Source organism: Sorex fumeus, unplaced genomic scaffold (assembly GCF_029834395.1).
Source record: "Sorex fumeus unplaced genomic scaffold, SorFum_2.1 ptg000063l, whole genome shotgun sequence".
NCBI lineage: Eukaryota > Metazoa > Chordata > Mammalia > Eulipotyphla > Soricidae > Sorex > Sorex fumeus.
The window spans coordinates 18,374,723-18,388,671 of record NW_026606120.1 but is presented as its reverse complement, the minus strand read 5'-3'; the positions used below and the strand labels follow the sequence as shown (position 1 = coordinate 18,388,671).

Sequence of the window (13,949 nt, the reverse complement as noted above, 5' to 3'; positions counted from 1 at the left end):
ATGAGATAACAAAGAGATACTGAGCAGAAGAAGGCTCAAAAGGGTAGAGCTGGGACAGAGCGCTCACAGGGCTTAAGGTAAGCATACACCGCAGGTGGGCCGCTGGGGTTCAATCCCTGACCAGAATGACAGGGTTCTCCCTCAAGCACCATCAGTAGGAAGTAACCTGCCCAAAGTTCTGCCGGGTATGGCCCCAAAAAACAAAACAGAAAGTAAAGGGGAAGCAATTCACAGCTATAGTAATCAACTATAAATATTTGGATTGTTTGTAGACAGGTTCAAAAATTAAAACTGGGGACCAGAGCGATAATGAGCGGGTAGGGCATTTGCCTTGCTCCATGGCTGACCTGGGTTCGAGGGGGGCATTAAGGCTCTTGCTCTGCAGCTAACCCCAGGTTGGTCACCAGCACTGCATATGGTCCTCTGGGAACAGTCAGAAGTGAAACCTCAGCACAAGAATCAGGAAGGAGTAAGTTTGGGTGTGGCGCCAAAGTACTAAAAAATTAAAATTAAAAAATAGCAAATCCACCTTTTTACAGACATTATGATAACCTAAAAATAATCTACCAGAGCATAAATGTTATTAGTTTCTTCATTTATTCTTTCATCATTTAGATAAAATAATACCCATGCTGGGACTAGGGATGTGACTGAACGGTAGAGCATTTTCCTTGCTTACGTGTGAGGGTCTGAGTTTGATCTCCAAAGCACTAGCATGTGCAGGTCCTACGCATGGAGCTGGGCGCAGCCCCGGAGCAGTCAGGTGTGGCCCCAAAACTAAGATAATAAAATAATACACTCCAATCCTCATGCCTTAAGTCAACACATTTAGCATTCTGTGGCTTACAAATCCATCCCCCTGCCTCAATCCATGTGCCATCTACCTTCTCTAACTTGGTTGTGGACACTCAAGCGCCTCCACTGGGGGATTCCTGTAAGTCCCCTTCCAAGGCTCTAAACACAGGGCAATCCTTCCTTTGGATTTGGGCAATCCTTTCTATGGCACTCCCCTGCCTACCGTCAGTCACATCACTGACACACTTCATTTCAATCCTGGCTCCAAGTTCTTGCTGAGACAGACCAGCCCTGGTCACCTAATGATACCTGGGGTAGAGAAGAAGGCTCTAAGGACTGGAGCACAAGCTTCAGCTGCGTTCAATCCCCTGCATGGCAGGCAGAAGTTCCCCGAGTACCACTAGAAAGAGCCAAACAAAACAAAACCCATCAGCAGCTCCAATATGGCACCCGCTCCCTGTAGCATGCCGGTGGCCGTCCCCATGGAAGCACAGCTAGTTGACATGCCCTCAGAATGCCTACCTAAGGCGGCCAGGATTCGTTCACGTAATACACACAACACTCACAGGAGTAAAACACCAGGGTTACACTGGGTAATATAATCCAAGATAATCTCAAACCTTCACCTCTCCCACCTCTTTTAGTTTCCTCTTGTGGGGATTGCTTGAGTGCACGTGCACCTAGCACAGCACAGGTGTGCCACAGAACTCAGAACCTGACACCATGACATGGGCCATTGAAGCCACTGAGCCATCTTCTGGGCCCTTTCTCAGTGGAGAGCCACAGAATGCCCCGGAGTTCTTGGGTGGCACTGGGGCTTGGACCTTCACTTGCAAGGCTAGTGATATAAACCACTGTGGATCAGCTGCCCCATCCAACAGGACTTTTCTCTAAGGTTCTTCACCCTCCTTCAGTGCCTTCTCCCAGACCCCCTGCAGGTAAGGCACAAGGGCTCCAAATGAACATCATCTCATCTGGGGGCGAGGGGGGACACCTGGTCAGGCTGAGAGCAGCAGGCCTTAGCAGAGTGAATAACCCAGGCTTCCTGCATGTACAGTCCTAGCTCTTTACGTGGAACTCTCTGACATAACTTGTGGCAGGAAGTAATGGTGGCTCATCTAATGCCAGAAACACCTAATCAAGATTCAACTGCAGGGGCTGGAGCAATAGCACAGCGGGTAGGGCGTTTGCCTTGCACGTGGCCGACCCAGGTTCGATTCCCAGCATCCCATATGGTCCCCTGAGCACCGCCAGGGGTAATTCCTGAGTGCAGAACCAGGAGTAACCCCTGAACATTGCTGGGTGTGACCCAAAAAGCAAAAAAAAAAAATTCAACTGCAAATTTGGTCTGGAATGTAGTGTACATGCTTAAGACGTGAAGGCCCTGGGTTTGATCCCTGGCGCTCCCTCCAAATGCTGAACGGCCAGAGCGAGAGTACAGTGGGGAGGGCGCTTGTCTGCACGAGGCCAACCCGGGTCCAACCCCTGGCATCCCATGTTCCCAGAGCTCCACCAGGAGTAATTCCTGAGCGCAGAGCCAGGAATAAGTTCAGAGCAACAAAAAACAACATAAAATGTTAAATTGAGGGGCGGAAAGCTAGTACAGGGGTGCAGGTACTTGTCTTGTACAGTCAGTTCCAGTTGTGCAGTCAATCCCCCAGCACAACACCTCATCCCCCAAGCACTGCCAGGAAAGACCCCTGAGCAGAGCCAGGAGTAGGTCCTGAGCAGGACAGATGTGTCCCCTGCCAGCCAAAAAAAAAATTTTAAGCAGAATACTGGGACACAACTAAGTAACACTGAAAGAATACCGTACTCACAAACCATAATGCTCCAAAGTAGAGAGACTAAGAAGGAAATTGTCTGGTATAGAAGCATGGGCACAGGGGACTGGGTAGGATGGAGGGTGGGGGGATACTGAGGACATTGGTGGTGGAAAACGTACACTGGTGGAGGAATGGGTGTTCGATCATTGTACGACTGAAACTCAAACATGAAAGCTTTGTAAGTGCAGCTCATTGGGAGTCAATTTTTTTTAAAAAGGCTAAAAAAAAAATACGGCACTCACAACCTAGCAAAGTGAAAAAGCAAGAAGAGGAAGCAACTCAAAGTGAAAAATGCAAGAAGAGGAAGTAATTGGCATCAAGTGCAGTTTCAGGAATTATATTGGGAACTTACAATTCTATTTCATTTAATCCTCGTAAGAGTTCATCCTAGTTTACAACTTGAAAACATTCAAATTTTCTCAAGGCTACATGATGAATGTTCCATGTAACTCTGGACCAGTAACTTTGAACCCAGATGAGCTGACTGGAAGGCCAGGCTATCTGAGTTCCAACTCCAGAGTTCATGGGTCCTCACAACACATCTTCCAAAACAGAACAAGGTACTGGGCAAACAGCTGATGCCTTTCTTCCAACTTCTTCTCATTGAAAGAGAAAGAAAATACACTGGATCACCTAGTAAATTGAAGTATTTACATGGATCTGTATTAACTGCTCAACAAATTCAGTCTCTGCAAAGAACTGAGCAAAAAGCAACATACATCCAAAGGCATGTTGTAGGGGACCACAACTCACAGTGCTTGGGGGCGGGGTTATCGAACTCAGGGCCAGGCAAGGCTGGGACTCCACCACTGAGGCCACCTCCTCCAAGGCACTATTTTTAATCTCGAAATAACCCATAAGATTAATTCTTCACAAACAATAATATCACTCCCATGCACTAATGTTACAGGAAAAAAATGCTAACAAGGGCACAGTCAGAGAAGATGTGTGTACAGTTCAGTTGTCACTGGGAAGTGAAACACTATAATTAGATAAATGAACTGTCATTCCTTAAATCAAAATGGAAATACCATATAATCCAGGGATACCATTCCCTGTCCGAAGGACATGGAAACACTTAATTCAAGAAGATTATCTGCACCAATATCTGTCCAAAGATCACAGCAGCATTACACACAATAGCTAAAGCATGGAATTATCCAAAGGCTCACCAACTGATGACAAGGTAAAGCTGTGGCATGAATCAATAGAATACCATTCTGCCAGTAAAAATTCAGTTGTTGCCATCTAGGACAAAATGGATGAAAATTAATGGTTATGCTAAGTAAAACAAGGAAGCCTAAGAAGTACGAAATGGTTTCACTGCTGTGAAACAAACAGGTAATGATAATTTTTTTAAAAAGGCCTCTATGAAAAATGGGGGGCAGCGGGAGTGGGGGGTCGAGAAGAGGGGTAAGGGGGAGGGGACGGGGAAATGGGTTGAGGGATCTTTTGGGTGGTGGGGTGAATCCCACACAAGCTATACCCCGAAATTCTGAAAATGAAAAATTCATTTTTAACAAAGGGGGAGGGTCTTATCCTTGCCTAAAAGGAAACCTCTTCTCAGTCAAGGGTGAGGGTCAGCCGGAAGAAAGCAAGTGAGGACAGAAAATTCTGATCAGCTGCATCTCCCCCCCCACCCCCGCCCCCCAGCACCCCAGCACCCCAGCACCCAAATTCCAATTTAGATGCCACAGGCTATTTTCAACTGAGGCAATTTACATTACATCAGCACTTTAAAGAAAAACCCATTCGTTTTCACACCTATCACAAACAAAAGAACCCAAGGTGCCACACTGCTCATCACGTGCCAGCAGACCGGAAGCTGTCAGTTAGCAATGAAGCGCCAAGGGTCCCCTACAAGTCACAGTGCAGGGGGTAAGCCCTGACCGGTATCACCACCTGGTAGTCCCAGACACCGCACTAATAACAGCACACGGAAAACACCACTGCGCTGCTCTTGGAACATCTTTAACGTGATCGTGTAAACTGTGACCTTTTTTTGGGGGGGAAGGAGGGGGCGGGCGAGCTAGGGTGCTTTCTCTGTCTCTCTCTCCCCGCTAACCTGTGACATCCTGCAAGGACATCCCGCTTCCCAAACTGAGATGCGCCAGCCAGCAAGCCTCGATTTTTCAGCCCGGTCCTTCCAGAACTGGTGGGAGAAACCCAGCCGCTACCTTATGCAACATCGCTTCACGTGCTCCAAAACAAAGTAAATACTGGGGGGCTCTCCAGGGGCCATACGCGGGTCCGTGCTTTTTCGGAAACGCCACTAATGGGCAACACATTAAGAGGCATTTCACAGAAGCCATCTGGCCTTGCCCGGTTCCCAAGCGTCCTAACAGTGAACCCGCCGCCACAACTCCAGGGATGGCATTTCTCACCAAGTTCATCCCCGCGCATCGGCTTCTGCACACCGGGATGGCACCACCTGGGTGGAAAAGCCCGAGCCCGGTGAACGAACGGTCCAGTCGCCTAGACCTCGAATTCCGGCGGCTCAAGCCTGTGTCCTGCTGGGGCCCTGGCACCGCGCTCCCGCCCCACCTGTGCCCGCAGCTCCCCCGCCACCCCCGGGCCGGGGCCGGGGTCCTGCCCTCGGCGCCCTGCAGAAGCAGCTACCGCCGCCGTCGGTGGGGTGCGTCCATCACCCCGGGGGGAGGCTGCAAGCGCTGCTTCCAGAAGCTTCGAGCACAGGGAAGTTTGTCAGGTCTTGGCATGTGGGCATGTCTGCCGTCCTTGGCACGGGTCACGTCACAGTGTAACCCTTTCACACACCGGTCCTCCCGCGGTCCACCGCGAGCATGGCCCAAAAAAAAAAAAAAAAAAAAGCCCCGTGCGTGCGCGCTGGCCATGCGCAAAGGCGTCCCCGCGGACACCGGAGCCCCAGCAGGTAGCGGCGGCGGCGCGGGCGCGAGCGCGGGGCTGGGCCGCGCCAGCGCTCCCCGGACCCCCCGCCGGCGTCAGGCGACCCCCGCCCCCAGCCCCGGGAAACTGGGGCCCCGGCGCCGCAGGCCGCGGGGCGCTGCGCAGTTCCCGGCGGGAGCGTCCACGCGCGCGCACGAGCGCGCGCGGCCAAGGTCACCACGCGCGCGGAGGGGATGCGGGAGCGCAGACACGGACCCCCCACGCCCCCCCAGGCCGGCGTCCGACCACCACGGCGAGGGACGCGGGGAGACCCGGCGCCCCGCCCCGCCCCGCGCGCCCGCCCCGCCTCCACTGCCCCATCTTCCGGGGTCCCTCCCCTCCCCCGACCTGGGGTCCCGGCTCCCTCCCCCGGCCGCGCAGACATCCCTCCCGACCCCCGCCCGGGCCGCCCCCTCGCCGCTGGGGAGCCCGCTCTGCACCCCCCGATTATGCAACGGCCCCCGCCGGCCCGAAACAAAGCGCAGGCGGCGGGGGCGGCCATGTTGGCGGGGGCGCGAACAAAGGCGCGGGGCCCGAGCCCCCCCCCAGCCCCGGGGCCCGGCCGGCAGGGGGCGCTGTGCGGGAGCCGCCGCCGCCGCCGCCGCCGCCGCCGCCGCCGGACAATGCGCACCCGGCCCGCAGCTCCCCGGGTGCCGCCGCCCCGCCGCCCCCACCCCCCGGCCGGCGCCGCTCCCCGCCCCGCCGCCTCACCTGCCGGCCGCCGTCCGCAGCTCCGCAGGGCCGCCGTCCCGCGCCGCGCTCCCGCCCCGGCCCAACCGAGCCAGACGGCGCCACCCCGCCCCCGCTCCCGCGCCGCGGCGCCGCCCGCCCCCGCCGCACGGCGCACGCGCACTGTTCCCGCCCCTCTGCGCCGGCCGAGCCGCCAGGCCCCGGCCCGCGGGCCGCACTGCGCAGGCGCCCCGGCGAGGGGCGGGGCCTCTCGGCGGGGCGGGGCCTGGCGGGGGAGGGCGGGGCCGATCGGCTCGGCTCTCACCTGGCGGCGGGGCTGACCCCGGCACCCGGCGGGCCCCGCGGGCGGGGTGGGCGGGGCCAGGCTGGTGGGCGGGGCCAGGGGGCGGGAAGGCCCGGGCGGGGTGGGGCACGGCCCGGCTGCGCTCACCTGCCGGCGGGCTCGGGCGGGCGGGGCCAGGCCGGTGAGCCCCAGGTGCGAGCGGCGAGGGAGCGATGACGTCCGGGCGCCGGGATCCTGGCTCGTGCCGGAAGTCAGGCATCCTGGGAAGTTTCCTTTCACTCGGGGAGAGTACTTTCTTTGCGGAGTGACCGGCCCCCCACCCCTTGCTCTCGGTTTAACCAGCTCGCCGGCCTGCGGCACGCGCCGTCGTGACCGTAAAGCGGTGCCCAGCCCCGCGCCCCGCCCGCTTCCCGCGCGGACCCCCAACGCCGCACTGCGCCACCGCCGCGCGCGCCAGCCGCCCCGCTCACCTGCCCCACCTGCAGGACGCGGCGGGCCCGGCGGTGCCTCCCGCGCTGGCGCTTGCAGGGCCGAGCGGTCGCGAAATTCACTCCTCTCTTACCCAAGATGGCCTTTGAATGCTTTGTGGGGTTGCAGGAGGAGGAGAGAAGGAGCCAACGGAGATCAGGGTCTGTGACCCTCACCCCCTCGCCGGCTGTCCCAGCGGGTCACTAGAATGACCAGGTTCCTCGAGAGCGGAGGTGCGTGTCTCCGAAAGCGCGTGTCCCCAAGAGTCAGGTCAAATTACGGAGCATGTTATTGGAAAGCAATGCACACTAAACTGCGCAATTGCTGGGGGTTCCCCCCACCTTTTTTTTTTTGAGGAGGAGGAGGAGTGGAGAGTGGGGTCACAACTGGCGCTACCCCGGCTTCGCTTTGGGCGGTGCTCCGAGCACCCTGTGGTGCCAGGGATTTAACCAGAGTTGTTTGCATGCATGCAAAAAAGACGCCTAGATACTCTGGGATTTTACTGGCTCTTCACCCACTCCTCTCCCTCCTCCTGCAAGTAAGATTGATAGGTGCCTGCTCTAACAAAGCCAAGAGCGCTTCTCGGATGGCACACTTGGCAGTCCATGGCAGTTCTTAAGGCCAACTGGAGGGCCAGTGTAGAGAACTCCGTGTCCTCTGCTAACTTGTGCAAGAGCACTGGGAAGTGGTTCTCTTTTATTGCGCAGACAATGACCGTGTGGAGAAGCAGCCAGATGCCAGGACTGCGCTGAGTGGGATGGTCTGAGAAAACATACTAAATTCCAGCTCAATGTTGAAATTTAGGATCAGACTATTGTTTTTGATTAAAGGGGACCACTCCCAGTCATGATCTGCTGGAGGTGTGGGTGCTTGGGCTTTTGGTGGTGACCCACCCTAGGGAGCCTTTAATTTTTTTTTTTAAGGGAGCTTTTCCTGAGCATCCCAGACAATTAGGCAGCACCCCTGGCCTCTCTAGCCACAATACACCGGGTAGTCTGTTTTCTTTCTCCGTAGTAGAACCATTTTCAAAAGCCTTCAAACTCAGCGCTAGGAGATCTGAAAGGGCTTGAGCATGTGCATGTGTGTATGTAGAAAGGCCAGGTTTGAACCTTCTCATTTCATGGTTCCTTGTCCACCCAGGAGCAGATGTGGCCCAGAAACAAAACAAAAATCCAAAGGGTCGTCATCTGCCTGCCCCACCACCACTGACTGAAGCCCTGATCCCTGTTTTGCCTCTGGTTATGGTCACTGGGCACTTTGAGAAAATAAGGGTCAGGGAGGGCAGACTGCTGCCTGAGAAAGATCTACAGGAGGGGCTGGAAAGAGAATACAGTGAGTAGGGTGCTTGCCTCGCGTGCAGCCAACCCGAGTTCAATTCTCAGCATCTGTGGTCCCCTGAGCACTGCCAGAAGTGATTCCTGAGTTCAGACCCAGTAGTAAGACCTGAATATCACGAGTGTGACCCCAAAACAAAAAACAAAACAAAGATCCACAGACCAGGAATATAGCTCAGCTGTAGATTACTTGCCTTGCATCTGTGAGGCCCAAACAAAAGAAAGGACCACTCTCCTAGGACATAAGGACCAATCCTACTCTAAGTGTCTCCGTAACATGCTGAATGTCAAAAGTGGGGTTTTAAATCTTCCAGGTACATGCATCAGAAATGTTTGAAATTATTCACTGGGGGAAATCAGGCAAAGCCAGATTGAGGGGCATTCTACAAAACAACTTCACTGAACTTGAAGACAATATGAAGAAAAACAAAGGTAAAATCATTGCAAATGACAGAGACCATAATGACACTCAGAGAACAAGTTGACTGATCAAGTTGAAGAAAATAAGTTATAAAAGAGATTTAAGAGACAATCAGCTCTGTATGAGGAATCTATATTAGTTTATTGAACCATCATTACATGTTGACAATGGCAACATGTAATGATGGTTACATGTTACACCAATGGTTATACCAATATATTATTTGGGGCCATACCCAACAGTGCTCAGGAACTTCTCCATGCCCAGTGCTTGGGGGATCCTGTGGTGCTGGGATCAAACTGGACCTCATCAAGCATTCAAAGCATGTGCTCGGCCTTTTGGGCTTTCTCTTTGCCCCAACAATGGGTATTTATGAGTGTAGGATAACATTAGTTTGTCCTTTCTGCCTTGCCACAGGGAGCTTAGGTTTATTGTTTTACTCCTATCACTGTGCTCCCATTCCTCTGTGTTTATACGTAAACTCTTTCTTTGTGCTCAGCTTCTCCACTGGTCAGTTACCTTTATCTACCAATCAGACTCTGTTAACTTATAAATATTGCTTTTGTCTTCTCCTTATGTCCTTTGCATAGTTAATTCAGAGCAATATCCTTTTTGTACAGACACAGGAAGGCAGTTAATGCTATGCTTTTGTAACTTGGCAGTTAAATGACTCCAAATAATATTCACTCCAGGGATCTCTTCTATCAACTTACGCCTCAGTTGCCCTTACTTCCTAGCACCCCAAAAGCGGGGTCCTGATGAGGGACTGGATGGACCCAGGGCAAACTGAACTACCCTGGCATCAAAATGGGCCAGGCCCAAGTGCCATAATACTTAGCTATGAGTTATGAGCATGGTCATGGACAAATTCTGTCATGATCCAAAAAATAACAACTAGATAGGACCCTGCTAGGGTTAGGAAAGATTAATCTGGCATGAGCACTGTAGTCTCAGATCTATAGCGAGATGTCGCCAGGACAGCCACCCTACAAGTTTAATGTATCTCTTACTGTGTCCATACAAAATAGCTAATATTAAGAAGTAGAATTAAGATAATTAAGGGGGCTGGAGCAATAGCACAGCAGCAGGTAGGGCGTTTGCCTTGCATGTGGCCGACTGGGTTTGAGTCCCAGCATCCCATATGGTCCCCCAAGCACTGCCAGGAGTAATTCCTGAGTGCATAGCAGGGTGTGACCCAAAAAGCAGAAAAAAAAAAAAAGATGTTAATTAAGGTATTGAACTAAGGAGAGGAGAAACACCCTGTAGTGGTATTGAAGTGGTATTTTGCCCTTGACCAGAAGAAAGGCTCTCATATGTTGATTGGACCTGAGTGTGGTGGCTACCCCCAATGTGAGGAGTCGAGGAGTCGGAGAGAGAGTAGAGAGAGACCAAGGCTGGATGGAGCCCTGAGAGATGAACTTGAGAAACAGAAGGAGACGGGAATGAGGGGCAGTGTGAGACTAGAATGGGGGACTTGGCACGTGGGGAGAATGGAATAAAGGAAAACTGATCACCAATCAGCCTGGCCCTTGTTTCTTCCTTCGTCCGTTCATGGCATCAGCCTTCCTGGGTGACGGAGTGGCACAAGACCACCGAACACAGGCGGTGAGAGAGAGCCGGGAGTCTCCCCAACCACCCGGTGATTACACAATAAGAATCTCCTCATTTCTAGGACATCAGTGTTAGACTATTTCAGGACAAGGCCTAACTACAACTTATTTTCAAATGACTCAGAAATATGTTTAGAGGAAATGTAGCCAAATTATTATTAAGAAATAGTGAATGTAGGTAAGAGGCTTTCAAATTTATTTGGCTTACTGTCCCCTTTTCAGACCAAAAAAAAATAAAACCCAAAAACAACATTTGTGACCCTGTGGAAATTACATTCTTTAAGTAGTCAAGCAGAAATCATTCCACTATTGCACACAAGGCTATTAAATTAAAGCTCTCTAGATCCTTCAAACTGTGTGACCCCACCCCAAGGCGAGAGAGTGTACAGTACTTAGGAAGACTAAGTACTAAGTGTGTGTGTGTGTATGTGTGTGTGTGTTTATTGAGCAATTCTTCCAGCTTTTCTGAAAACAAATTTTCAGAGCACTGCCCGAGCACTGTCAGGAATGACCCCCTGAGCAGTACAGGGAGTGATCCCCAGTATTTTTTTTGTAAATTAAAGAAAAAAGCGACTGAAGAGATAGTATAGTGGGGGAAGCACTTGCTTTGCATGATCCCCTAAGCTCCCCCGGGAGTGATCCCTAAGCACAAAGTCAGGAGTCAGTGCCATTCCCTTCCCCTATGAAATAATAACCCCACAGTATCACCAAGTATCCTGTCTGCTTTTTTTTTCCCTTTGTCTTGTTTTAGTGGTGCTTAGGACTTACCCCATCTCTGCATTCAGGGATCACTTCTGCTGGTACTCAGGGAACTGTATGGGGTGCAAGGATTGAATTTGGGTTGGCTGCGTATAATGCAAGAACCTACCCACTGTACTATTGCTTTAGCCCCCATATGCATTTAAAAAAAATTACATTATAATTTTTTGGGGCAGGGGAGGCACACATGGTACTGCTCACTTACTCCTTAAATTCAAGAAATCCTATTTTGTTTGGGGCCCATACTCAGTGGTGCTCAGGGATCAAATACTGGTGATACTCAGGGGACCATATGCAGTGTCAGAGATCGAACCTAGGTCAGCTACAAGCGAGGTAAAGCAACTTACCCACTGTATTATCTTTATGGCCCCAAGAAACCCCACTTAACTCACAACCAGCCTCTTCATTCAGATGACTGTTTAAGAGGATCTGGACTGAGAGAGAGAGAGAGAGAGAGAGAGAGAGAGAGACATTACCTGCCATCCTGCCATAGAGGTAGGCTGGGATCAGAAGGGAAACCTGGAACATTCATTGGTGGGAAATGTACACTGGTGGAGGGATTGGTGTTAAAACACTGTATGCCTGAAACCCAACCATGAACACCTTTGTAACTGAGTATCTCACAGTGATTCAATAAAGATGAAGACCAAAAAAAAAAGAGGATCTGGACTAAGGAAAGCAGAAATACGCCTTTAGACGAAATTCTACCCTTGGGCAGATCTCCTAGCAGGATGAGATTGTCCTAAAAGAAACTTCTCCCCACTCCCCAAAAAGGGCTTTCCATATGTTAATTATACAACCACACCTATGTGTATTGCTCCCACCAACTCTAAGGATTTGCCATATAACTGAGGCAGTGAGACTGGGTGCGAAAGACTGGAATGAGGGGCAGTGGGAGATTGGAATGGGGGGTGGGGCAGTATGAGTCTGATATGGGGACGAAGATTGGAATAAACAGTGACTGATCACCAACCAGCCTACCCACCCACACCACCTACCCCCCGACTTTCCTCCTTCACGCACCCATCACTGTCAGCTGACCCGGATGGGGAGACGGCTCTTTACCACTTTTTGAACTCAGAATGCATCATTCCTGGCAGGATTTGAGGGGGCTATATGGAGTCCTGGGGATTGAACCCAGATTGGCTGAGTGCAAGGCAAATGACCTACTCACTGTACTATCTCTCCACCCCTACTTTGTTTTTCTGGCTGAGTTTGTAGAGATGACAACATTGGATATGACTGCCTCACTTTACTTTCGATTGCTTTGCTTTCGTTATAATGGTGATTGTCCTCTTATATTTAAAAGTTATTTGGCCCCAAAGGAATCTACTGCAGGAGCCAGATAGTACAGCGCGTAAGGTGCTAGCCTTGATGTGGCTGACCCAGGTTCAATCCCTAGCACCACATATGGTCCCCTGAGTCCACCAAGAGTGCTCTCTGGGCACAGCGTCAGGAGTGGAAAACAAAACAAAACAAAGGTCCCTACTACAAAATCTTTGGAAGTAATAACTTAGTTCCATAAGATTGTGATTATAAGACTGTCAGGGAGGTAAGCTTTCCTAAAGCCTTCAAAATTTTTCTTTGGTCTAATAATTAAATTGAGGAAGGCATTAGTAGAGGAAACATTTTATTTTTATGTATGAGTACCCACATACATGGTAAATATAGGTAAATTGAGGTATATTTACAATACTGATTTAAAGAGTGGGACAAGGACTTAGAACTTTAATGGCAAGAAGGGCAATTCACAGGATAGGAAAAGCAAATATTTAGTAATTAGATGTTTGCTCTGTCATGGGACAAAACATTTATTTTACTAGAGAATCTAGAAAAAACAAATGCATTTTTCAATCAATATAACCTCCAAAGACTGAATCGGGGAAAGGTAGAAAACCTGAGTTGACCAATAACAAGTAAGGAAATGGAAACAGTAATTAAAAATCTCTCTCAAGAACAAAAGCCCATGGGGCCAGAGTGATAGTACAGTGGGTAGGGTGTTTGCCTTGCACAAGACCAACCTGGATTCAATCCCTGGCATCCCATATGGTCCCCCAAGCACTTCCAGGAGTGATTTCTGAGTGCAGGGCCAGGAGTAACCCTGGGTGTGATCCAAAAAGAAAAAGAACAAAGAACAAAATCCCAGGTCCAGATGGTTTCACTATAGAGTTCACCTTCAGAAAAGACTAATAACTGTACTCAACTCTTTCAAAATATTGAAGAAACAGGCGTCCTTCATAACAGCTTCTATGAAACCAATAGTACCCTAATAGCAAAATTATGCAGACATAACTAAAATAAATTACAATCTAATATACCCGATGGACATTGATACAAAGATCTTTAGTGAAATCTTAGAAAATTGAATCCAAGAATGTATTCAATAAAGAATCATATACTATTACTAGTGGTTTCACTCCAGGGATGCAAGGATGGTTCAAAATTTACAAACCAGTTAATGTAGCGTACCACATGAACAAGAAACAAAATAAAACTGAAATGATCAAGGCTGGAGAGATAATACAATGGATAAGGCACTTGTCTTGCATGTGACTGATCCAAATCTGATCCCTAGCACCACCATCAGGAGTGATCCTTGAACACCAAGGCAGGAGTAAGCCCTGGGGATAGTTGCGTGTAGCTCAACTCTACACCCACCAAAAAAATTAAATATAAATTTATGATGGAAAGACTCAGTAGGAATACAAAGAACCTATCTTGAGTCATGACCATATAAAAAAGTCCCACAGCTAACATCAAACTCAACAGTGAAAGATTGAAATTCAGCTCAAAATATATTAAAGGAATCATAAGGAGAACTTTCCAGGGTAGAAACCTCAGAGGTGTCTTTAATGATTT

General features: G+C 50.4%; 1 protein-coding gene across 1 annotated transcript in view; it reads right to left on the bottom strand.

Moving 5' to 3' along the window:
• SPIN1 (spindlin 1) overlaps positions 1 to 6,369 on the bottom strand; it is a 50,640-nt gene extending 44,271 nt beyond the window's left edge. Inside the window, exon 1 of the mRNA XM_056127044.1 lies at positions 6,237 to 6,369. The gene's annotated coding sequence lies outside the window, so the exon portion shown is untranslated. The remainder of the gene's footprint in view (positions 1 to 6,236) is intronic.
• Between the last annotated feature and the right edge of the window lie 7,580 nt (positions 6,370 to 13,949).